Below are 26,112 nucleotides of genomic sequence, written 5' to 3'. Positions count from 1 at the left end.
AACTTATTCATCAAAAAATGCTCATGGAACACTAACTTTAGAACAGTTTCTCACCCAATTTTGGCACTGATGACATTTCATATCAGAGAATTCGTGGGGGAGGGGTCTGTCCTGTGCATTATAGGATGTTTAGCTGCATCCTTGGTTTCTACCCACCAGATGCTAGAAGCTCCCACCCACTGTGACAACCAGAATGTTCTGACATTGCCAAATGTCCCCTGGGGGAGGGGGAGCAGGTACAAAATCAGCCCCGTTTGAGAATCATCACTCGGAGGAACATTTACAGTTCTAGCTATGCGCTCAAAACCACTTCCTAAAGACAATTCTTGTTAGACTATAGATTAGTTTCTCATTGAACTTTAGAAAAATACTAAACAGAAAACCTACTACTCCATGAGTAAGGAGAACAATAAGTATAATACAGCCAGGGCATGAATTTTGATTATGTCCCATTTAGCATATGCAATGAACAAACAGGAAAATGTGCTCTATAAATAATGGCTAATTATAGAACGTTAATGAGGCCAAGGCAGTCTCCATCCCTCCCAACTGTGTTTTTATGTAAGGACAGAGAATACATGGATCCAAATCATCTTGTGTACTTTTTAAATACAGATAGATTCCTTCATAGCCTGAAACCTATGAAACTGAGGTGTGCAGATAGCCTTCCTTAAGAGTCCACCATTAATTTCTTATGCATATAAAAATCTAAGACAAACAGAACCATGTACTACTTATCTTCAATCTTGCATGACCACAAGTTTTAATTTGTGTCACTGATCAGAAGGAGATATAGGGAAGAAACAAAAGACCAGTTAACTGATAGCAGATGGTGTCACAGATAAAAACATCAGTCTGAAGAGTCAGAAGGCCAAGATTTTGATCTCGATCTATCACTTACTAGGGTTATACGTAAGAGCAAGGCACAGTCCTGGGTTTGAATTCTTTATCTGTGAAAAAGAGATAACTGTCATACCACATTTTTATTGACAAAAAGAACCAAAAACATACATGAAAGCTCTAAGGAATATAGCACCAAATGCAAGATTAGTATTATCCAAAAGATACTAACACAAAGCTACAATCAAGAAGAAAGCCATACTCCAGTAAAACTATCCAAAAAATATTAATTTGGATATATGAAAGAAAACAGATTCTGCAGAAACAAATCCTAAATAGTATTCAAAACAATAAAAAATAAAAGTATATTCACAGGGTACCAACCAGGGGAATTTCTACAGATGAGAAACTGAAAGGTAAGTCAAATGTCACTTTACTGAAACAAGTATGTAACTAGGAAAGATCCTTTACAACTACCAAAGAAAAACTTGATCTAGTATGATGATGCTAAGAAAAGATTTATATTCAACTCCAGTTGCAGATCAACATGAAATAAGCATACTAGAAGCTACTTTTCTCACTACAGGCTAGAAAGAAAAATACAAAAATGAGAAATCCAAAAAAAAAAATTCTAGCAGATCGTGTGGAGAGGAAAAATCACAATCTGAGGGATCGGTGGGCTTTCTGGGTTTTCTTTTTTTACCCCTTTCTTTAATTTTCTTTATTTAAACCTTTGACTCAAAGATGGGTTGAATTAGGGAATTGCCAGTAGGCACAGGCAGCAAAAGAGACAAGGGAAACCCAATTTTCTGTTACGAGGAACAGAGTAGGAGCCCTTCGGCTTACAGTGTGGTGGGGGTGGGGGGGTGAGAGGGAGGGGGTGCAGTGCGGACAGTTTTTCCTCTCTGGCAGCTCTACCTCACTCAGGGAGGCATGCAGTGGCATGGCCGCAGTGATGCAATGGCATGGCCATGGTGATGATACTATGGGAACTGAAACTCCCACGTCCGTACAGAACAAGAAAATAGGGTTTTCTGAGGAGTAGGGAGTAATCTGTGCTTGTTTGCTTTTTATTCTTCACTTTTCTCTCAGCACTACTACACCCTAAGGCAAGACTGCTCCAGAAAACAGAAAAGAACCTCATCCTTCTGACCAGAGTAACTATGGAAAGTGGCCACCGGCAACCAGGAAGCATGGAGAAAAGACTTCAAAGTACAGAAGAATACACAGCAGCACAAGTCCTGGGCTTGCGCCAAAGCTGTGCGTGTGTGGCACACATCCGAAGAAGCCGCAGGGACCGAGAACTTAACGAGAGCAGGCCTTCCCCTGGCTCTCGAGCGCTGCATGCAAATGCCAGACCCCAGACCACACCAAAGGCTTTGAAAATGAGTTCGTGCTGGAGCCACTGCCCCCAAAATGAGAAGAACCGGAGCATCAGGTGAATCTACCAACAGAATAACAGCAAACACATATTATATCATGGATTTTAGTAAGATCCAGTCTTAAAATATTCCAAAATGTCCAGGATACAATATAAAATTACCTGATACACTAAGAAGCAGGCAAATCTGAACAATATCCAAGGTAGAAGATGGTCAACTGATGGACACTCTGAGATGACTCACATGTTGGATTTATCAGGCACAGACTTTAACACAGTTACCATAACCATCTTCCATGAGTAACGGGGGTGAAATCTCTTAAAATGAAAGAATATACAAAAATCCTCAGGAAAAAAAAACACATATATACATACATATATAAATGGAGATAGTCAAACTGAAAAATACAGTATCTAAAATAAAAATCTCACTACATGGGTGAAATAGCAGAATAAATATAACTGGAAAGTCAATTTGAAGGTAATGAATAACATGTCTAATCTGAAATAAAGGGGAGGTTTATAAATATGAACAGAGACTCAGGACCTATGGACAAATTTTAAAAGACACATTACTAGAGTCCTGAAGCAGACCAGAAAGATTGATACAGAAAAAATATCTGAAGAAATAAGAACTGAAAAGTACCCAAACTTGGTCAAAGAAATGGATTTATAGATTTGAAAATCTCAGTTAAATAAGACCATGGCCAGACTCATCAAAATTAAACTATTGAAAGATAAAATAAAATTTTTAAAAATTTTACAGGAGACCATATTTAAAGAACACATTTCATATAGGGAAACAATAATTTGAATGACTGTAGAGTTTGGAACACAAACGATGGAAGTCACAAAACAGCTAACTATGTACTGAAAGTACTGAAAGAGAAGAGTTACCCACCCAGAAATCCATATCCATTGAAAATATACTTCAGGGGGGCACCTGGGTGGCTCAGGGGATGAAGCATTCGACTTCAGCTTGGGTCATGACCTCACAGGCTGGTGAGTTTGAGCCTCGCATCGGGCTCTGTGCTGACAGCTCAGAGGCTGGAGCCTGCTTCAGATTCTGTGTCTCCCTCTCTCTCTCTGCCCCTTCCCCACTCACGCTCTGTCTCTCTCTCTCTCAAAAATAAACAAACATTAAAAAAAATTAAGAAAAGAAAAGAGAATATACTTCGGGGGACCTGGGTGTCTCAGTCAGTCAAATGTCTAATTCTTCCTTTTGGCTCAGGTCATGATCTCATGGGTTTGTGAGACTGAACCCCTCATGAGACTGCACTGACAAGAGCAGAGCCTGCTTAGGATTCTTACTTTCCTTCTTCCTCTCTGACCCTCCCTGACTAGCACACATCTCTCTCTCTCTCAAAAAAAAAAAAAAAAAATTTTTTTCCAAAAAAAAGACGGGCGGCTAGGTGCCTCAGTTGTTTGAGCATCCATTCTGGATTTCAGCTCAGGTCATAATTTCAAAGTTCGTGGGTTTAAGCCTTGTATCAGGCTCCATGCTGGCAGTATGGAGCCTGTTAGGGTTTTTCTCTCTCTGCCCCTCCCCAGCTCGCTCTGTCTCTCAAAGTAAATAAAAATAAACTTAAAAAAAAATATATCCTTTAAAAAGTATAAGGCAACTCAAAACACTGTCACACAAAGGAAAATTAAGAGAACTTATTGCCGGAAGACTTGGACTAAAAGAAATACTTAGAAGTTCTTCCCTGAATTGAAATGATACCAGAGGGAAATCTGAAACGTAAAGCAAAAAGAATGGTAAATATCTGGATAACTATAATACACTATTTTCTCCTACTAAATTATTTAAAATATGTGTTACTGTTAAAAGTAAAACAGCATGTCTGGGGAGACATCGCTCTATGGAAAATTGACACATATGACAACAATAACCAGAAAAAGGAGAGGGAAACTGTATGGTTTAATACAGTTTAAGTGTACAGGTTTAATAAAATACCTAGGAATAAACTTAACCAAGGATACAAGAGATCTATATGATGAAAACTATAGAAAACTTATGAAGGAAATTGAAGAAGCACAAAGAAATGGAAAAACATTCCATGCTCATGGACAGGAAGAATAAATATAGTTAAAATGTCATTACTACCCAAAGCAATCTAACATTCAATGCAATCCCATCAAAATTGCACCAGCATACTTCTCAAAACTAGAACAAACTATCCTAAAATTTGTATGGAACCACAAAAGACCCCGAATAGCCAAAGTAATACTGAACAATAAAACCAAAACGGGAGGTATCACCATCCCAGACTTTAGCCTCTACTACAAAGCTGTCATCATCAAGACAGTATGGTATTGGCACAAAAACAGACACATAGACGAATGGAATAGAATTGAGAACTCAGAGCGGGACCCAAAGGTATACAGTCAACTAATCTTTGACAAGCAGGAAAGAATATCTAATGGAAAAAAGACAGCCTCTTTAACAGATGGTGTTGGGAGAACTGGACAGCAACATGCAGAAGAATGAAACTAGATCATTTTCTCACACCATACACAAAAATAAACTCAAAATGGATAAAGGACCTGAATGTGAAACAGGAAACCATCAAAACCTTAGAGGAGAAAGCAGGAAACAACCTCCTTGACCTCTACCGCAGTAACCTCTTACTTGACACATCCCCCAAAGCAAGGGAATCAAGAGCAAAAATAAACGATTGGGACCTCATCAAGATTAAAAGCTTCTGCACGGCAAAGGAAACAACCCACAAAACTAATAGGCAACCAACAGAATGGGAAAAGATAGTTGCAAATGACATATCAGATAAAGGGTTAATATCCAGAATCTATAAGGAACTCACCAAACTCCACACCCGAAAAACAAACAACCCAGTGAAGAAATGGGCAGAAGATATGAACAGACACTTCTCCAAAGAGGACATCCAGATGGCCAACAGACACATGAAACGATGCTCAGCATCCCTCCTCATCAGGGAAATACAAATCAAAACCACACTGAGATACCACCTCACGCCAGTCAGAGTGGCTAAAATGAGCAAATCAGAGAACGCAAGATGCTGGCGAGGATGTGGAGAAGCGGGCACCCTCCTACACTGTTGGTGGGAATGTAAACTGGTGCAGCCCCTCTGGAAAACAGTGTGGAGGTTCCTCAGGAAACTAACAATAGAACTCCCCTATGACCCAGCAATAGCACTGCTAGGAATTTACTCAAGGGATATAGGAGTGCTGATACATAGGGGCACATGTACCCCAATGTTCATAGCAGCATTCTCAACAATAGCCAAAACATGGAAAGAGCCTAAGTGTCCATCAACGGACGAATGGATCAAGAAGATGTGGTTTATCTATACGATGGAATACTACATGGCAATGAGAAAGAATGAAATCTGGCCATGTGTAGCAACATGGATGGAACTTGACACTGTTATGCTGAGCGAAATAAGTCAGGCAGAGAGGGACAGATACCATATTCTTTCACTTATACGTGGATCAGGAGAAACTTAATGGAGGACCATGAGGGAAGAGAAGGAGAAAAACAGTTGGGGAAAGGGAGTGAGGCAAACCATGAGAGACTCTTGAATACTGAGAACAAACTGAGTGATGATGGGTGTGGGGGAGAGGGAAAGGGGGTGATGGGTATGGGGGAGGGCACTTGTTGGGATGAGCACTGGGTGTTATATGCAAACCAACTTGACAATAAACTATTTAGAAAGAAAGGAAGGAAGGAAGGAAGGAAGGAAGGAGTGTACAGGTTTAACTGAAATGGTAAAATGTGAAATTTAAGTAGATTATAAAAAGTAGGTATATATATAATCTACATAGCAATCTCGAAAAAAAAAAAAAACAAATGAAGCAAAAAGATACACTAAATTGAGTACTAAAAATATTCAACTAATCCAAAGAAGGGAGGAAAGGAAAAAGAAACAAAAAACAGAATGGACAAACAAAAGAACTTAAAAATGGAAGCACTAAATTGAATAAATTCAATAATTTCATTAAATTTAAATTAAAAGACACTGTCAGATTGTACTTTTATTTTTTAAATTTTTTTTTTTTAAATTTAAGGTTCGTTTTTTATTTGTGAGAAAGACAGAGAGACAACATTGGAGCAGGGAGGGGCAGAGAGAGAGGGAGTTACAGAATCTGAAGCAGGCTCCAGGCTCTGAGCTGTCAGCACAGAGCCCGACGCGGGGCTCAAACTCATGGACCGCGAGATCATGACCTGAGCCGAAGTTGGACACTCAACCAACTGAGCCACCCAGGTGCCCCCAGATTATACTTTTAAAAAGACCTAATCATGCACTACCAGATTTCCATTTTAATATAAAAATGTATACACCCTAATAATAAAAGTAATGAAAAGAGATACAGTATACAAACACTGCTCAAATGGAAGATAAAGTGTACTGTATGAGAAAGTAGATGTTCGAAGAAAGAAAATGACCAAGGGTAAAGACGGACATTACATATTGATAAAAGTGTCAACTCACCAAGAAGAAAGAACAGTCAGATGTGGGTAATACAACACAGGTAATACAAAGATATGTTTCACATGAGGTGAAACTAATATAACTGATGCACAAATGTTCAATTATACAATTATAGTTGAAGACTTCAACTTGAATAACTGAGCAAAGAGAAAATCAGCAAGGATATAAAAATGACATTGATATTCACAGACCTCTCCATGCAAAAAGAGTGCACATGTACCATTCACCAAAATATGCCATAAACCTTACCAAATTTAAAATAAACCTTACAAAAGTGAGCCTTACCAAATTTAAAAGAACTGATATCATACAAAGCATATTCACTAGATATAATGTAACTTAAACAGAAATTAGTAAGAGAAAGGTATCTGAAAAATCCTCAAATATCTGGCATCCAACATACATGTAAATCACCCAAAGGACAAAGAAGAAGTATCAAGGGAATTTAAAAATATTTTGAGCTGAACGAATATACAAAGACAGCATATGATACTTTTTAGGATGTACACCTAAATCAGTGCCTGGAGAGATATTTACAGCATTAAATGCTTGCATTAGAAAATGTGAAATATTTCAAAATAATAATCTACATACTTTTATCCTGAAAAATTAAAAGAGTAAATTGAACCAATGTGAAAGAAGAAAACAACAGAAATCAATGACATTAAAGAGATAAACACTGACCAAATTTAATAAAAACCAGAACTAGCTATTTTTTAAAAAGCAATAAAAATGATAATCTTTTAGCCAGAGTGAAAGAGGAAAATAAAAAGAAAACATCCAGGGGTGCCTGGATGGCTCAGGTGGTTAAGCGCCCAACTTTGGCTCAGGTCATGATCTCGCAGTTTGTGAGTTCAAGCCCCATGTGGGGCTCTGTGCAGACAGCTCAGAGCCTGGAGCCTGCTTCAGATTCTATGTCTCCCCCTCTCTCTGCCTCTTCCTCACTTGTGCTCTGTATCTCTCTGCCTCTCAAAAAGAAACAAACATTAAAAAAAATTTTTTTTAAAAAGAAAACACCTAAATTACCTTTTATTTCTACTATTGGTAGATGTCCATACACTTCCTATAGAGAATAAAGAAACCACAACAGGGGTGCCTGGGTGGCTCAGTCAAACGTCCAACTCTTGACTTTGGATCAGGTCATAACCCCAGGGTCATGAGACTCAGCATGGAGCCTCCTTAGGTCTCGGTCTCTCTCTCTCTCTCTCTCTCTCTCCCCCCCCCCACCCCTCCTCATGTCCCTCCCCAACTCATGCTTCTCTCAAAAAGAAAAAAAGGAAAAAAAGAAACACAACAAACTATGCTCATTAAGTTGACAACTTAGAATGAATCAATTTCTTAAAAGACACAAATTATTAAAACTCACTAAAGAAAAAAATGTATAATTTGAACAGTCCTAGCTCTATTAAAGTAGTTGACTTTATAATCCAAGACCTTTCAGGGGCACGTGGGTGGCTCAGTTGATTAAGTGCCCAACTCTTGGTTTTGGCTCAGGTCATGACCTCATGCTTTATGGGACCAAGCCCTATGGCTGGCCTCTGCACTGACAGCACAGAGTCTGCTTGTGACTGTCTCCTTCCCTATCTCTCTCTCTGCCCCTCCCCTGCCACGAGGGCATGCTCTGTTGCACCAAACATTTAAGGAAGAAATAAAAACAATCCGACACAATCTTTTTCAGAAAAGAGGAGAAAAAATATTTCCCAACTGGACTAGCACTACCCTGATACCAAAAACACATATAAAAAACAATACATGAAAACATGACAAGAATACATACTACCATCTCCAATAAGCACAGACACAAAAATTCTCAACAACATATTAGCAAACCAAATCTAGCAATATATAAAAAGGGTAACACATCATAACCAAGTGGTATTTAGCAAAGGAATTAAAGGCTGGTTCAACAATCAACAATTCATCAGTGAAACTCACCATGTTAACAAACGAAATAAGAAAAACCAAGGATCACAAAGAAAAAATGTTTGACAAAACTCCACACAGAGTCATGATAAACCCTTTCAGTAAACTAAGCATACAAGAGAAATTCTTGAGCTGATAAAGATCATCTACAAAATAACTAGTTAGCAACATAGTTAGCGGTAAAAGACTGAATACTCCTAAAAGAGAAAAGTGAAAAAATTTCTCTTACCACTCTTATTCATTTCTTATTGTAGTCAGTGCAGTAAGATAAGAAAATGAAATAAAAGGTTTACAGATTAAAAAAGAAAATTTTTAATGCAGACATGTAGAAAATTCCACACAATCTACAAAAAAAAAAACCTCTTAGAACAAATGAGTTAAGTTGCAGATTACAAACTAAATTATCTAGCATCAATTCTATATGTATATACTAGCAATGAACTGGAAATCTTAACTTAAAATACTACAATATACAACAGCACAAAAAAATTAAACACTTAAGTGTAAGTCTAATAGAGTTTCTTTTTGGGATGATGAAAAAGTTTTGGAAATGGATAGTAGTGATGGTTATGTAACACCGTAAACATTTAATACCACTAAATTGTACACTTAAAACATGTTAAAATAGTAAACTTTATTTTTTTAATCATACTAAAGATATCTTTAAAACAATTCTTTTAAAATGGTCCAAAGGTTTGAACAGAAGTTAAAAAGAACAGAAGTTAAAATGTGGGGATCCTGGGGAGCTCAGTCAGTTAAGCTTCCAACTTCAGCTCAGGTCATGATCTTGCTGTTCATGAGTTAGAGCCCCGTGTTGGGCTCTATGCTGACAGCTCAGAGCCTGGAGCCTGCTTCAGATTCTGTCTTTCCCTCTCTCTCTACCCCTCCCCCACTCACACTATGTCTCTCAAAAATGAACAAATATTTTAAAATTTTTCTTAAAAAAAGGACCAAAAATGTTACATAGCAGTGATGATGACGTTAATAAAAAATAAACAACATATATGATTTGATGAGATGAAAACTAACTGTTTTGAATGCTGAATGTGAAATGCTATTCTGGTTATGTACTTAAGACTAACAAATCATATCAAATCAGGCGGTTAGGGATGCCTGGGTGGCTCAGTCCGTTATGTGTTGGACTCCTGATTTCGGGTCAGGTCATGATCTTGTGGTCTGTGAGTTAAACCCTGCCCTGGGCCCTGCGGTCACTACAGAGAGCCTGCTTGGGATTCTCTCTCTCCCCCTCCTTTCCCCTCCCCCCGGCTCAAAATAAACAAACATTAAAAAAAAAAAAACAACATTGAATTTATTTTACTAAGGTTTCTCGGATTTCTTTGGGCTCAGCTATGTAGGTCTCACTCAATGAATCTCATGTGCCTACAAGAATATGACAGGACTGTCATCATGAGAGGTGTCTTCACTCAGATGTCTTATGTCCTGCCTTGGAAGACAAAAGCCAGGGAATTCCCTAGGCAACTATGTGTTCTCTCCATATGGTCTCTTCATAAAATCTCCACAAGGTGGCCTCAGGGCAGCTGGACTTTGCAGGGCCTTTGAAAGCTCTCCTAGAGGAATCTACTATAAAACAGCAGCAGAAGCTAACTGGTCTTTTCTAACCCCAACTGGGAAGTTCTACAACATTTCTTCCAATGGATTCTACTGTGCAGGGGGTCACAAAGGCTCACTAAGATTTAAATGGAGGAAGGATCAACCCCTTCTCATGGTGGGAGAGATTTCAAAACTTTTCTCAACCATAATTACCTCTAGAATCTTTAGCAGACACAGAGTTTGCATTGAGGAAAAATAACAGGACTGGAGATAATAGGTATCACAGTCTTCCGAAACCAGGAAAGAATGAAAGGGAAAGATACCCAAAAGGAAAACAATATGTACAAAACTGATTAAGAGACAGAATGTGATCAAGATAGAAGAGAGCTTTCCTTAAAAGGAGAAGGTAACAGTTCTCAAAACTGCTAGAAGTCAAAATAAGCCTCAAGAAGCTAGTTAATTTCCCAACTAGACAACAAGCTCTGAAGAAGCAGTTATAAGTAGAGGAATGAGGGCTGACGCAAGACTGTACTTCTTTTTCAACCTTTATTAAACTATAACTGACAAATAAAATTGTATATATTTAAGGAGTACAAAGAGATGATTTGATATACATATACATTATGGAAGGATTAAATTGCAATGTTTAGATGGTTGATGACAAAGTAAGTAAGATGACTTGTTATTTTCTGTCAAAACACACATAAAATAGAAATGGGAAGGGGAAGTAATCTTTACAAAATGAACACTTGATTTTAATGCAATTACAAGGATGTAATTCCGAATTTCATTGTAAACAATCATCCATTTTTGTTATTCATATTAAGGAAAAAGAATTAGCAATTTACTGCTTAAAATGGTAAGGCAATTTAATAACTTTCCAAAGCAGAGAGCACCAGATCCAGATGGGTTCGCTGGTGAATTCTACCCAATATTTAAGAAAAAATTATATCAGTCTCCATAATCGCTTTCAGAGGGTAGAAGGAATATGTACTTCTAAAATCACTCTGTGAGGCCAGCATTACATCTCCTTCAGCGCTCTTGGGTGACCAGGCACATCGTCAGTGAGCAATAATATTTTGAAAAGAATTTTCTCCGAGCAGCAGGTCTCAATAATGGGCTTAAAATATTCACTAAACCATGTTGTAAACAGATGTGCTACAATCCAAGCTTTGTTGTTCCATTTATGGAGCATGCATAGAGTAGGTTTAGCATACTTCTTAAGGGCCCTAGAATTTTCTTAATGACCAGTGAGCACTGGCTTCAACTTATCAATTTAAAGTCATTAGCTGACTATCTATTAAGAGTCTGTCTGTCTGTTGAAGCTTTGAAGTCAGGCACTGACTTCACTCTAGCTGTGAAAAGTCCTAGATCACATCTACGCATCTTCTTCCTTCTTTAGGCTCTTTTGTCTACACTGAAAATCAGTTGCTTAGTGTAGCTACTTTCATGGAGGAGCTAGAGCTTCTGGAATAACTGGCTGGAATAACCAGCACCTTTGTGTTATGGAAACAGCTTTTCCCTTAAATCTCATGAAACTAGGTCTCCTGGCTTCAAACTCCTCTTCTGCAGCTTCCTCACCTCTCTCAACATTCACAGAATTAAAAAGGGTTAGAGCTTTGCTCTGCATTAGGCTTTGGCTTATGGGAATGCTGTGGCTGGCTTGATCTTCTATCCACACCAGGCAAACTTTCTCTGTATCAGCAATAAGGCTATTTCACTTTCTTATCATTTGTGTGTTTCCTGGAGTAGCATTTTTAATTTCCTACAAGAACTTTTCCTTTGCATTCACAACCTGGCTGACTGGTGCAGGAGGTCCAGCTCTCAGCCTCTCAGCTACTGACATGCCTTCCTCACTATGCTTAATCAGTTCCAACTTTTGATTTAAAGTGAGAATGTGTGACTCTTCCTTTCATTTGAACATGCAGAGTGAGTACACTGTAGGAAAAGTAACTGTCCTAACTTCAATATTCATATGTTTCAGGGAATAGTGAGGCCCAAGGAGAGGATGAAGGAGAAAGACAGAGGAACAGCGGGTCAGTGGAGCAGTCACAACACACATATTTACCAGTTACGCTCAGTGCCTTACACAGGTGTAGTTCGTGGCACCCTAAAATAATTACAATAGTAACATCAAAGACCACTATAACAAAGACCACTATAACAGGGGCGCCTGGCTGACTTCAGTCAGTGGAACATGCGACTCTTGACCTTGGGGTTCTGAGTTTGAGCCCCACATTGAGTGCAGATGTTATCTAAAAAATATCAAAATCTTTAAAAAAATAACTATAACATATAATAATGAAAAAGTTTGAAACATTGCAAGAATTACCAAAAGGTGACACAAAGATACAAAGCGAGCAAATGCTGTTGGAAAAATGGGGCCAACAGACTTGCTCAACATTGAGTTGCAACAAACTTTCCATTTGTAAAAACTGCAGTATTGGTGACATGCAATAAATCAAAGTTCAATAAAATGAGGCATGCCTATAATTTGAAAACACAAAAACTAAAAACTACAAGAAGAAAACTAAGCATATTTTTAAGTAAAGACAATGAACTATTTTAGGAAGAACAAAATATAATCAAAGTATACTGTTTGGCTTGCCAGTAAATTAACTTGCATAATAAATTTTTTTAAAAAGTAAACAATGACACCAATTAAGGCAGAAACTGCCAATGGCCATCATCATACCCATTTTGTCTCATTTCTTTAAAATAAAACTTCAATATAGTTTGGGATAGTAACAGTATCTAAAATTCCAAGCCCTGGAGGGCCTGGCTGGCTCAGTTGGTAGAGTGTGCTAGTCTTCATCTCAAGGTCAAGAGTTCAGGCCCAATGTTGGGTGAAGCCTACTTAAAATAAAATAAAATGCCCAGCCCTTGCAGCCCCAGTGAGGGTATGTGACTAAATTTTGGCCAATAAGAAGAGTAGAAATCAAAAGAAACATTCCATAAATGTGGGGAAGAAAACTGGTATGTCCCTTTTTTGCTTCTCCATTTTCCCCTACTATAATCAGAAAGAGATGAGTTCCCGGAAAAAGAAAAGACAGACAATTTTCTGAACATAAGAAAAGTCACTTTGGGTCCCAGCCATCTTGTGAAAGAATGTACGAGCAGAGAGCCACTATCAGGCCAGGATGTAACCTAATCATATCAGGGAACAATAAATCAGTGGTAAAACTCCCAGTACTGATTCAAAAGTTAAGATTCATCTAATCCACACCCTTGAGTTATCTGTGCAGGACCTAAGCCTTTCTGAGCATTTAGACATGGACCAACTGCCAACCCTCATTGACTGTGACCTGGACTAAGTCACCCTCAGATGACTTCTGCCCCAACTCCACGCTGTACCTCCCAGTGAGCGAGCCCCTTCGTGAATATGTGTGCACTCTTAGCTTCAAACTTCCCCAATACTGTGGTTTAGGAGACACTGCTTTGGGAAAGACCCCTAGTGTTCTCCTTTACTTACTGCAGGCAAAACCCTTCTTTTTCCTATTCTTTGTCTTGGTTGTATCTTTTGGCTCAACAACCACCAAGAGACGGACTCAGTTTTGGGTAACACTCCCACCTGCCTGAAAGCTGACAAGCAGGTTAGAACTCTGAAAGCTTTCTTGGATCATGAAGTAATCTTATGTACACAGCCATGCTCTTTGGATAGAAAAATGAACTTTAGCACATTTAAGTTACTGTTATTTCCAGTTTCTTTAACTAGAACCCAAATGTAATTCTGATAGGTAGAAGATACAAAGATAAACAGTAGATAAAGGGACATATATTTAATTAAAAATTATGACATAAAAATCTTAGGAGTGAGGATGAAAAATGGACTAAAAATACTAAATCCTCATCTTGTATAATAGGAAGTCAATATAAATAAGATCCAAAATAAAAAATATAAACCAGCAGAGAAAAATGGAAATAAATGCCTAAAATATATCTCCAAACGTATTTTAAAAGCAGTACTGAAAGAGTGGGAGTGGCCTCCAGTCCCCCAAGCAGCACAGCATAGCCAGCTTCCTGGCCATGGCCAACCAGAAGCACATGGGCACTGCCATCAAGCCGCAAGGGGTACAGCACACCCTGGCGGGTGAGGTCATCAAGCACTTGGAGCAGAAGGGGTTCTGCACTCTGGCCACGAAGCTCCCTCCTACAGGCCTCTGAGGAGCTGCGAAAGCAGCACCGCATTGTCATGCAGGCCCACCCAGCCTTCCCAGGGCTGGTAAAGAACCTGAGCTCTGGGGCCCATTGTGGCCATGGTCTGGGAGGGTCTGGCTGTGGTGAAGATGGAGCAAGGGATGCTTCAGGAGACTTGGGGAGACCAACCCGGCAGATTCTAAGCCAGGCACCACTCATAGGGATTCCTGTATTCAAGTTGGCAGGAACATCATCCATGCCAACGATTCAGAAACAGTGCAGAGAAAGAAATCGGCCTATGGTTTAAACCTGAAGAATTGGTGGACGACAAGCCTTGTGCTTCTGACAGAAACTATGAATAAAAGGTAGACAAAGCAATTAGTTCCCTTTCACACCACCTGATGAGTCCCTGGACCCAGCTCCTCATTCCACTGGCTTGGAAGTAACAGAATCAATCTTTCTTTTCCAGAACACACTTACCAATAAAGCCTTTGGAAAGTGCATAAATAAATAAATAGTGAGAGCATTTCATTAAGCTTTCATTATATACTTTGTCCTGCTTGACTTTGAAAAAATATTTAAAAGTGTATGTTACTACTTAGATAAAAATTAAAAACCAGGACGCCTGGCTGGCTCAGTAGGTTAAGTGTCCAACTCTTGATTTTGGCTCAGGTCATGACCTCACGGTTTATGGGCTCGAACTCCCACCTTCAGTGCACAGCCTACTTGGGATTCTCTCTCTCCCCCACTCTTTGCCTCTCCCCCACGCATGCTCCCTTTCTCTCTCAAAATAAATAACCTTAAAAATTTTTTAATTAAATAAATTAATAACTGAAATATTCATTACTGAATAATTAATCAGCTACTACAAAAAGGCAGCACTAACATGAAGAAATGACCTTTTCCAAACAGAAGTCTGGCCCTTCACTAATGGGAGACATCTCTAAAGACCCTTGGAATGTCCTGCTTGGCAGGTATGTCTTTGTCTGCCTGGGGGTCTTGGTCACCTGACAGTCTAACAATATGATTTATGATGGGGAACATCAGCTCTGACTTCCAGAGGAACGGGAGACTAAGAGTATTAGCCTGACCACTGGAAGAGGCTAGAGATTAGGTCAGTCATGCAGGGAGTATGTGATCAAGTCCCAGTAAAAATACAAAAGGCTTGGAAGAGCTCCCTGGTTGGAAAGAGTCTATGCGTATTGTCACACATGGTGGCCAGGATAAGGTAATGTCACCTATGACTCCAAGAGGAGAAGAAGACCTGAAATTCTCAGTTTTGACTCCTGGAATCTACCTTGGTTGATTTAATTTTTTTAATGTTTATTTATATTTGAGAGAGAGAATGTGTGTGTGAATGGGGGAGGGATAGAGAGACGGAGACAGAATCTGAAGCAGGCTCCAGGCTCTGAGCTGTCAGCACAGAGACCGATGTGGGGCTTGAACTCACATCATGGCCCAAGCCGAAGTTGGTGTTTAACCAACTGAGCCACCGAGGCACCCCAGCTCAACTGATTTTAATCTGTATCCTTTCCCTGTAGTAAACCATAACCATGAGTAGGACAGCTTTTAATGAGTTCTGTGAGCCTTTTTTTTTTTTAATTTGTTTGTTTATTCTGAGAGAAAGAGAGAGCAAGCAGGGGAGAGGCAGAAAATTCCAAGCAGGCTCCTAGCTGTCAGCACAGAGCCCGATGCGGGGCTCAAACTGACAAACCATGAGATCATGACCTGAGCTGAAATCAAGAGTTGGACGCTTAACCAACTGAGCCACCCAGGCGCCCCAGTTCTGTGAGCCTTTCTAACCAATCACTGAAACTCAGGGTCGCTTCAGAAATTTCCCAAACTTGCAACTGGTGTCAGTAATTAGGGCAGTCTGGTGCACACTGCACTCTCTAAACTTTGCACTTTGGCTAACTATGGTAACTAAAGAGGAAAAAGAAGATAAAGAACAAGAAGGGATGTTACATTTCAAAAGCATCTTAACAGAATTCTTACTGGCTGCCTTATATACATTCATCTAATCCTGACAACTCTAATAGATGATATCATTTCCACCTTATATAAAAGGAAATTATCTATATAAAGATCAAGTACGCAGGACAATGCCACACAGCAAATATTTACTAGGTCCAGGTTACAAATCTAGCCTTTTGAAATCTAAGGTCCATGCACCATACTATGCTACTTCCCTACATCACAATATTTCCTTTGTCGACCATTCATGAGTGTTTAGTCTTAATTTTGACATCACTATATGCTTGGATAATCTGTGTGGGACAGTCCAATAGCTACAATCCAGGACCAGATCTATGTTGTTCTTTGTAGAACTAGCACAGTCTTATTCAGGTTATCCTTGATAAGGAAAAATGAAAGTCACTTCACAGTAATTCAGTTAAGTGATATCAAAAAATATGCAGCGAATCTAATGCTATAAATCAACCTAGTACTAAACTCCAGATTTCCTTAACACGGGAAAAAAAAATATCTACAAAAGAAACAGCAAAAATAATAAGCACTTAAGTTTATTACAAACAAATCAAAGGAAGCATCAAAAGAAGTGTCCGCACACTCCGAAAAATGTCTGTCATAACAGCATTACTGATTCAGCACATATTACATACAGCTACTGCTTTTCTTTGTGGAAACTAAACAGTTACACTAAAAATTATGTGTAGAATTCAAAAGGTGAGTGAAAAAACAGTCATAAAACCATTTACTAGGAAAAATATTTAAGAGGAAGACATTACTGAATTCATAAACAGAAAAGAGTTTCAAGATAAGTAAGGATTTCTGAAAGTGAGTAATTTGCTATATGTGTATGTGTAATGCATGCATATATGCAAGTCTAGAGTTTTTATTTTTAACTTTTGGAAGCATGCTTATTGTAAAGTCTCATTTTTGAAAAGAATGTTAAATAAGGACAAAAACTCAAATAAGACTATATGGATACTACCTTTAATATATAACCAAATTTCTAATATATAGATACTAAACTACCTAATTTTGAGTTAGTAATAACATTCTGAATAGGTACAAAGAACAAAGAAAGTTTTTCTCTACAAATACTGTGATCAGCAGAGTCTCTTCACCAACACCAACCAATACGACCTCTGGGCAGAGGATCGTACTCGGCACCAAAGAGTCTTCCAGGGGTTCTTGGGTCTACAGGAGACTCAGAACAGAGAATCGCCCAGGGGAGGGGCCAGGGAGTGGTGCAGAAGAGTCATGTAGCTTACCTACATGATAACAACTACATCTCTTTCTACAGTCACCAACACCATTCCAATGAATACTGAAAGTCTGTTTGCCGAGTTCTAGCAGAGAAACAGAGCTATGACATATACCCTTTCTCAAAGAATAGGCCACATGTAGCAGAGAAGGGCATGTTACTCAACTTTAGAAAAGACACACAAAGAGCAAAAGAGAGAAAGCAGATCCCAAGATAACCACCTAGTTTCATCAAATTAATCATGGTAACCTGTGGCCGAGACAGACAGCCCTTATATTCAGTAAAAAACCAGTATGATGGCAAAAACATTTAAACGATTATTCCCTCAAAGAATATGAAACAGGTCATATAATAGCGTGTTATCGGTCTGCATTCCATGCACACTATGAGTATAGTAGTTAAGAGATGATCAATGTGGGCTAAAATATTTAAGAATTGTTTTGAAGATACTGGATACGTAAACAACAAATATATAATTGTTAATTAAGTATTAAGAATTGACCAGCCAAACAAAGTTTCTCTGATAATAGGTGAGCCCAGACCAAATAGAATTAAGGTGTATCTCAAATGTGGCAGACGACTTCTGAGCTGAAATCTTCTAAAATAACAAACCCAGGGTGCCTGGCTGTCTCAGTCAGAGGAGTGTGTAACTCCTGATCTCAGGTTTATGAGTTCAAGGCCCACATGGAGTACAGAGGTTATTTAAATAAATATAAATAAAATAACAAACCCAATGGCCCACCTGCCCAGGGCTTCATCTTTAGAAAAGGGCCATTTTATCCCCTTCACCAAATCAATATATCAGACTAATTTAATTTTATAGGATGCATACATTTACCATTATTAACAGAAATCTGAGTCCTTCTACTTGGCTCAACTGAATACTGGAACAAAGAACACAGCAACATGTTAAATATTTCAAATCAAAGTTCACTATTATATAATGAGGCACATTTTCACATTTTAAAACAATCAGGATTTTCAGTTCTTGTCATGATGAAGTAGCTAATGTTGGAATACCCTCCTGCTATAAACATCTATAAAAGCTGGACCAAATACACAATAAACCAAAAGAAAAAAGAATCCTATTTTGAGCCCTTAGGCAATAACCAACACAACACCATGATCCTTGATAGAAAAGAACCAAATGAATCAAATTCACACTCCCATATTCCCTTAAAGGAGAAATGCCCTTAAGGGCATTTTCCAAATCATGGTGTAGAGAAATAGAGCCCAAGCAGTGTGGCAGTCTTGCTGGGATGAGAAAACTACAATTAATGTTTGGGACTGCTAAGGTAGCTGGGTTTTGGGAGCAGGTTATTAGAAGGGAAAGAACCAAAAAAGAAAAAGTTACAAAAATCTATATAAAAATTCCTCTCTGGTTCTCATCTGCCTCCTAGGCTGTGCGTTCACAGGGTTACACTCCTAGAGGCCTGGGGGAGAACAGCGGTTGGGAGGCTGTGAGCTAAGATTTCAGAGCTTGGACAGCTCTGAATAAAAGTTCAGGCTCGGTCAGAGGAGACAGATCTTGATGAATACCTAGGGCATTTAGGTAAGACCCTGGATAATCCGTGCCCTAGGAATAAAAACAAAGTTGAAACAGACCTACCTCAACAAAGCTTAAAGCTAAGCCCCACAGGATCAAAGTGACCCACTGGCAATTTAACTGCCTTACAGGATAAAATAAAATTTTATTTAGAGGAAGGTAACAATCCAGAGCTTTTATAAGAAGGGTCAGCAAATCTTTCCTGTAAAGAGACAGAAAGTATTTTTAGGTTTTGAGGGTCACGGTCTTCATTGCACATTCTCTTAACAACAACAACAACAACAACAACAACAACATCTTTTAAAAAGTAAAAACCATTCTTAGCTCATGAGCCAAACAGTAATTGCCACCAGGCTAGATTTGGCCACTGGGCCAGTTTGATGTCCACTATTGCATATTACACTTAAAACAGCCATCACACAATGCAAAATTAGTGGGTATGCGAAACAGGAAAAGTATTTGGTAATCAAGAAACAAGGCATATTAGTCTTACGTAACAGCTTCAAAAGAACTATGATAATATACCAAAGCCAATTAAGTCAGAATACAGAAAACAGATTAAAATATACATTTCAATAGAGAATTTGAATCTATGAAAATGTTCACATAGATAATCTAGAACTGCAAAATATGTGAAACAGAGGAACTCTTTGTATAGGCTTAATAGAAGAATAAGCAAAGGAAAAAAATTATCACATGCAAAAACAGATTAATAACTATTCAAAGGACAAAAAATCATAAACCAAAACATATGCTGGAGGTGTGATGTAATCAAAGTAATATATATGTAACTGGAATACAGAAAGAGAAGAGAAAATGAGTCAGAAGCAATATCTGAATCAGTAAAGGATGAGAAGTTTTCAAATGTTGCAAGAAATCAACCTACAGGTTCAAGGTCAGTGAATACCATATAGCATAAAACACATACATATAAAGCCATGTATAGCTATGTTATAGATAGGGGACTAAAAATCAAAGAGAAAGAGAAAGAGAAAAATCTTAAAAACAGAGGAGGAAAGGACCTCTCGCATCCCCTTCAGAAGAACAACAGTAAGTCTGAAAGATGACCAATGAAGTGGCATCTTCAAATTAGTGAAGCAAAAAACTGTCAACACAGAACTCTATACTCTGCAAAAATACCCCCAGAACATGAAAAATAACTAATGACATTTTCAGATAAAAAGTTGAAAGAATCAACAGACTTTATTTAGAAAATAATAAAAGAAATTCCTCAGGATGAAAGGAGATGATTCTAGATGGAAGCATAGATATATAAGAAATGAATAGCTATAGGAAGTATAGATATAAAGGTAAATAGAATAGACTACTGTGTTTAAAGCAATAATAACAATTTCTTATATGGTTTACAAGAATATGAGAGGGACATTAAAATACTTAACACTAACAAAAAATTAGGAGTCAAGTAAATGGACTTAAACTGCTGTAAGGTTTTTGCATTGGGGGAGGACATGGTAGAAGTATTAGAGAGAGACTTTTATAAGTAAAGACACATTTTGTAAGTTCTAAAGTAATCACTAAAAGTCTGATATTAAAAGATTAGGCCAGGGACGCATGGGTGGCTCAGTTGGTTGAGCATCCAACTTCAGCTCATATCATAATCTCACGGTTCACAAGTTTGAGCTCTGCAACGGGCTCTGCACTATTGGCTATTTTCTACTGCTTAATATGATATAGTTTAGGGAAAAAAATACTTTGAAATAAAACAAAGCTTTAAACATCTATGATATACTACAATGATTAGATTTCAGATTCTGTGGTAACTGGCAAATTATCACAGGTTTTTGCACTACAGGTGACAAGTTCCATTTCAACATGTGATTTTACTAAAAAAATATCTTGGTAAATAGTATATTCTCCTTCAGGGTAGACGTTGTTGAAAATCAATCTGAGAGATGTCAAGGTTAAACAAGGCAGACTGGACACAAATATTTGCTTAAAACACACTAAAATAACAGAGAAGACAATAATCAAAGTGAGTCTATACAAGTGACAGGCCCCCTCCATGACCATCTCCCACTCCTTACTTCCAACTGCCAATCACTATAAGAATCAGAGATTTAAAGAAAATGACCCAGGAAGGCTCTGGACTCAGGGACATCATGGATAGTTGTTGATTCATCTTTACTGGACTGAAAAGAGGGAAATCTACATAAGTGCAAGTCTTCTTACTAAAGAGCTGAGAACTCTCTAGTACCTTTCTTCCACTCAGTTCTAAGACTCGGCAAGGCTCTACAAACTCCAGGCAGATGATAAAATTATTTCCTTCTAGGAAAAAGAAATACTGAACTAATCAAGTAATATTACATAACTATTTTGCTTATTGAGAGGACAACAGAGAAGAATTATCAGTGAATGGAGAAGGGAAGGGAGGTATAAGAGGTCTAAAGTCTCATCCTTCAAAGTCAATACAGAATATCAACAACAAAAAAACAAGGCAGACAAACCCAAAAATAATATAGGCATGTTTCTTAGAACCATATTAATAAATGAGAAAAAAACTAAATGTGTTGAATGTGGTTATTTCTAAGTAGTAACGAAGCAGGGAGCTGCTGGGTTTTGTTACAACATTTTTAGAACTATTTGTTGTTGTTTTTAACTGTATACTTGAATAAACTAATATATGTACAACAAAACACTTCTGATGGAATCTGAGTGATATGTGTAAATGACAGTATTTTTAAAGGAGATAACATATCAAATTTAAGTAGGGCTAGAAAATGACACTTAATAAAATAATAGTTGAAATGTTGACTAGAGGCCCTAACAGACCTCCCTCTCTCTCTCTGTCATAGACAGATAGACACACACACACACACACACTTCAGGCTCTGTCACTGACTTGGTAAGTAACCTAGTGACTCCAAACTTATTTCCTCACATACACAATATACAAAGTCAGTGCAAAAATAATCAGGAAAACAATTCCCTAAAATTCTATCCTCCTTTATAGATAAAGGACCATAGAGTGATTACAAATGAGTACATTTCATTTAGCTGAACTCACTATCGTCATGCTCCTTTAGCTTCCCATCTCAGTCTGCATCCACCTGCTATCCCCACCACCTAATTCGGTTTACACTACTGATTTGGTTAACAAAGTATTTAATAGACAAAAAAAGGATATGTAAGTTTCAGCCAACTAAATATTCATCAACCCAAATTATCACATAACTAAAATATGTATTAAATGAATTTCACCTTACTTCAAGGAAAAAAATCAATGATTTATGGCATCTTTTGCTAACAATTAAGGTACTAATATCATTTAAAAAATTACCAGGGTGCCTGAGTCACTCAGTCAGTTGAGTGTCCAACTCTTGGTTTTGGCTCAGGTGATGATCTCACGGTTTTGTGAGTTTGAGCCCCGCGTCACACTCTGCACTTGCAGAGTTAAGCCTACTTAACATAAAACTTTAATTTAAAAAAAAAAAAAACTAGGGGCGCCTGGGTGGCTCAGTCGATTAAGCGTCTGACTTCAGCTCAGGTCATGATCTCACGGTTCGTGGGTTTGAGCCCCGCGTCGGGTTCTGTGCAGCTCAGACAGCTCAGAGCCTAGAGCCTGCTTCAGATTCTGTGTCTCCCTCTCTTTCTGCCCCTCCCCTGCTCACGCTGTCTCTCTCTCTCTCTCTCTCTCAGATATAAATAAAAAATTTTAAAAAAAAACCTAAACTGGGGGAAAATTCAATGTGGACAAAATAAAAGCCCCCCCCCCAAAAAAAAGAAAAGAAATTCCTTAATGCATAAGCTTTGTTCCCTGTCTTTGAACACTACTATATATGAAGCACCTTAGAACTACACACTGAATGTGTGAATAAATTTCTCTTCCATTGATCCTGAATATGACTTTGTCATGGCACTAACAAACAGAACATGGTGGAAGTGACATTATGTGACTTCCAAAGCCAGATCAGAAAAGGCAATATGGCTACAGCCTGGCTCCCACTCTCTCTGAGAAGGCTCACCTTTGGAATGCAGCCCCTGTGCTGTGAATAAGCCCAGGGCACATAGAAAGAGAGCATATACAGGTGTCTAAACCTCAGCGAAGGTCTTAGGTAATAGTCATATGAGTGAATAAGCCTTCAAATGAGTCTAGCCTCCAGCCTGGAGTCTTCCAGCTGAGGTCCAGCACATAGACAAGATATAAGCCATCCCTACCTATAGGAATCCTTGACTCACAGAATCTCTGAGGATAATAAATATGCCACTACCTTTTGGGGTAATTTCTTACTGAGCCTAATAATTGGAATAGGGTGCTTCTCTCCCCATCCCTTCCTTGTCACACAGGCTACTACTAAATAAATCACTAACATAAAATACAAATAAAAGTCAAAAATTAGGAAAAACTCCTCATAGGTAGATGAAATCAATCCATGTAGTATGGATACTATGTATTTAATGGAAACATGTTTTGAGTGATTGACAATGAATTCAGGGACATGAGAGAGAAAACACACTCCATAGGCTGGCTCCAGTAAAGTAGTTCTGCCAAAACCATAGTGAAAATGTAACTTCAAACTGAAACAACACTACCAGGCTTATCTCAATCCTATGTCTACAAAGAAAAAGAAAAAAAGGAACTAATGAAGTTATACAGCTCCTTCATTACATCATTTCCTCCCAGGATATATATAGAAAACGGTTTTATGTTTTAAAAAAGCTCCCCAGATGATTTTTTTTTTAAGTTTACATAATTTTGGGAAGAGAGAGGCAGTGTGTGCACATGTAGGGGAGGGACAGAGAGCAAGGGAAAGAGAGAGAATCCCAAGCAAGCTCCACACTGTTGGCGCAGAGATGGATACGGAGCTAGAACTTGCAAACTGTGAGCTCATGACCTGAGCCGAAACCAAGAGTCAGACGCTTAACTGACTGAAGCACCTAGAAAGCCCTATAAAGAAAAGGTTTTGATGAGATGAATACCAGATGGAAAAAAAGCAGACTTTGGCAACCATGAACATTTAATCTGTGGTACAGACAGCTTTCAGGGAAAGGAATGATTCCAACAGCTAAAATGCTACAAATCACTGCTTGGTACCCTCCAAAGAAAACTGAACAGTTTTCCTTCCCAGTGAATAGAGAGGCTGGTGAAACACACCTGCCTGTAGTGGGCATTTCTAAGACCTAACGGTACTTAATGGACATAGAGACCAATCAGCAGAAGTTCGAACTCCCCTCTTAATTTGCAGGCTAGATCACATGATGCTGTACACATTATAAACTGCATAACTAGAGAGCCATTCACACAGATTAAAATATGCAAGATTCTACACAAAAGTACTAACAACATGAACACTTTGAAAGACTTGGGTCCAAATACTGTGAGGAATAAATACACTACATACCTAACAGTCAATCTCTCATACTGTCCCTCTTAAATTAAATTCGTTGATGACTTGAAGTAATGCTAAAGTTTTTAGTACCATAATACTATCATTCTGGTGATATATTCAAGTGTGTTAGAATGGATATTTAAATATATATACATATATTAAAAACATAAGAATAGTAATGTATATCTTTCGAAAAGAGTAATTAGCACACTGATTACTATATTGAAAAATAAAAATAAAAATAAACTCAGATTCCAGGGGCATCTGAGTGGCTCAGTTGGTTAAGCATCCAATTCTCGATTTCAGCTCACGGAGACCAAGCTCCATGACGGGGTTTGCACTGACAGCACAAAGCCCGCTGGGGATTCTCTCTCCCTCTCTCTCTGACCCTACCTGGCTTGTGTGCATGCTCTCTCTCTCTCAAAGTAAATAAAACAGGGGCGCCTGGGTGGCTTAGTCGGTTAAGTGTCCGACTTTCGCTTAGGTCATGATCTTGCGGTTCGTGGGTTCGAGCCCCGCGTTGGGCTCTGTGCTGACTGCCAGCTCAGAGCCTGGAGCCTGTTTCAGTCTGTGACTCCCTCTCACTCTGACCCTCCCTTGCTCACGCTGTCTCTCTCTCTCTCTCTCCTAGAAATAAATAAAACATTTAAAAAAAAAAGTAAATAAAACAAACATTAAAAAAATATATACAACATTCTAGTATTAACTAAAGTGCCCAACAGAAAAAAAATTTGCGAAACAAGAAACAGCAAATCCTTTTGCAATATTCTAAAACAAATACAGAATTACAAGTTAACATTAAAAGTAAATATTAATGAAGCATAATGAATATTAAATTAAGAATTACTATTTAAACCCCCAAAAAGAATTCTGATGAGTCAAAAGCAGAAAAGGGACTTATTTTCTTGTACCAATTCCCAACACATGAATTTCCATTTACTAAAAATTTTTATGAAGTAGAATTCCCTTCACTGAATATTAGTATCCCTTGTTGGCAACCCATACTATTTACAAATAGATGACAGAATCCAAAAACAATTAAAGCTTAACATTTTGGAAAAGCACATTAGTTCGGTATGTTAGAAAATACCTTTAAAGGTACTACTCTGCAACCCCTTTTCCAAATGTGAAACGGCTTGGAGTTAGGGTAAAATAATAAATTCGTGATCGTGTTGTAATACAGAAAATTTTAACCTTAAGAAACTGGTAAGGAAAAAAGATTAATATTTTATTTATTTTTTCCAACTTTATTGAGATAGAACTGATATGACATTGTGTAAGTTTAAAGTGTACGACAAGCCGATCTGATACCCATATACACTGTGAAACAATTACCATGATAAAGTTAGTACATTCATCACTTCACATATTACCTTTTTTGTGTATGATGCAAAGATTTAAGATTTATTCCCTTACCAACTTCCAAGTATATAGTACAGTACTGTTGACTACAGTCACCATGAAGCATATCAGATCCCCAGAACTTACTCATAACTGGAAGTTTGTACCATTTGACAAACATCTCATTTCCCCCACATCCCAAGCCCTGGAAACCATTATTTTACTCTTTCAGAGTTCAGCTTTTCTAGCTCTCATAGATAAGTAAAATCATACAGTATTTCTTTTTCTCTGACGTACTTCACTTAGCATGAGCCCACGTCCATCCAAGCAATCAAATGGCAAGA

At 38.2% G+C, this 26,112-nt stretch overlaps 1 protein-coding gene and 1 pseudogene across 2 annotated transcripts in view; one reads left to right on the top strand and one right to left on the bottom strand.

Moving 5' to 3' along the window:
- The window catches only part of PTPN4 (protein tyrosine phosphatase non-receptor type 4), a 222,527-nt gene that overhangs the window by 155,241 nt on the left and 41,174 nt on the right, over nt 1-26,112 (bottom strand). The window lies entirely within an intron of this gene.
- On the top strand, nt 14,194-14,666 carry LOC120233557 (annotated as a pseudogene).

This window comes from Hyaena hyaena, unplaced genomic scaffold (assembly GCF_003009895.1).
Source record: "Hyaena hyaena isolate Hyena2069 unplaced genomic scaffold, ASM300989v1 scaffold_91, whole genome shotgun sequence".
Lineage (NCBI taxonomy): Eukaryota > Metazoa > Chordata > Mammalia > Carnivora > Hyaenidae > Hyaena > Hyaena hyaena.
The sequence above is the reverse complement of the archived record's forward strand: the minus strand, read 5'-3'. Positions and strand labels throughout refer to the sequence as shown.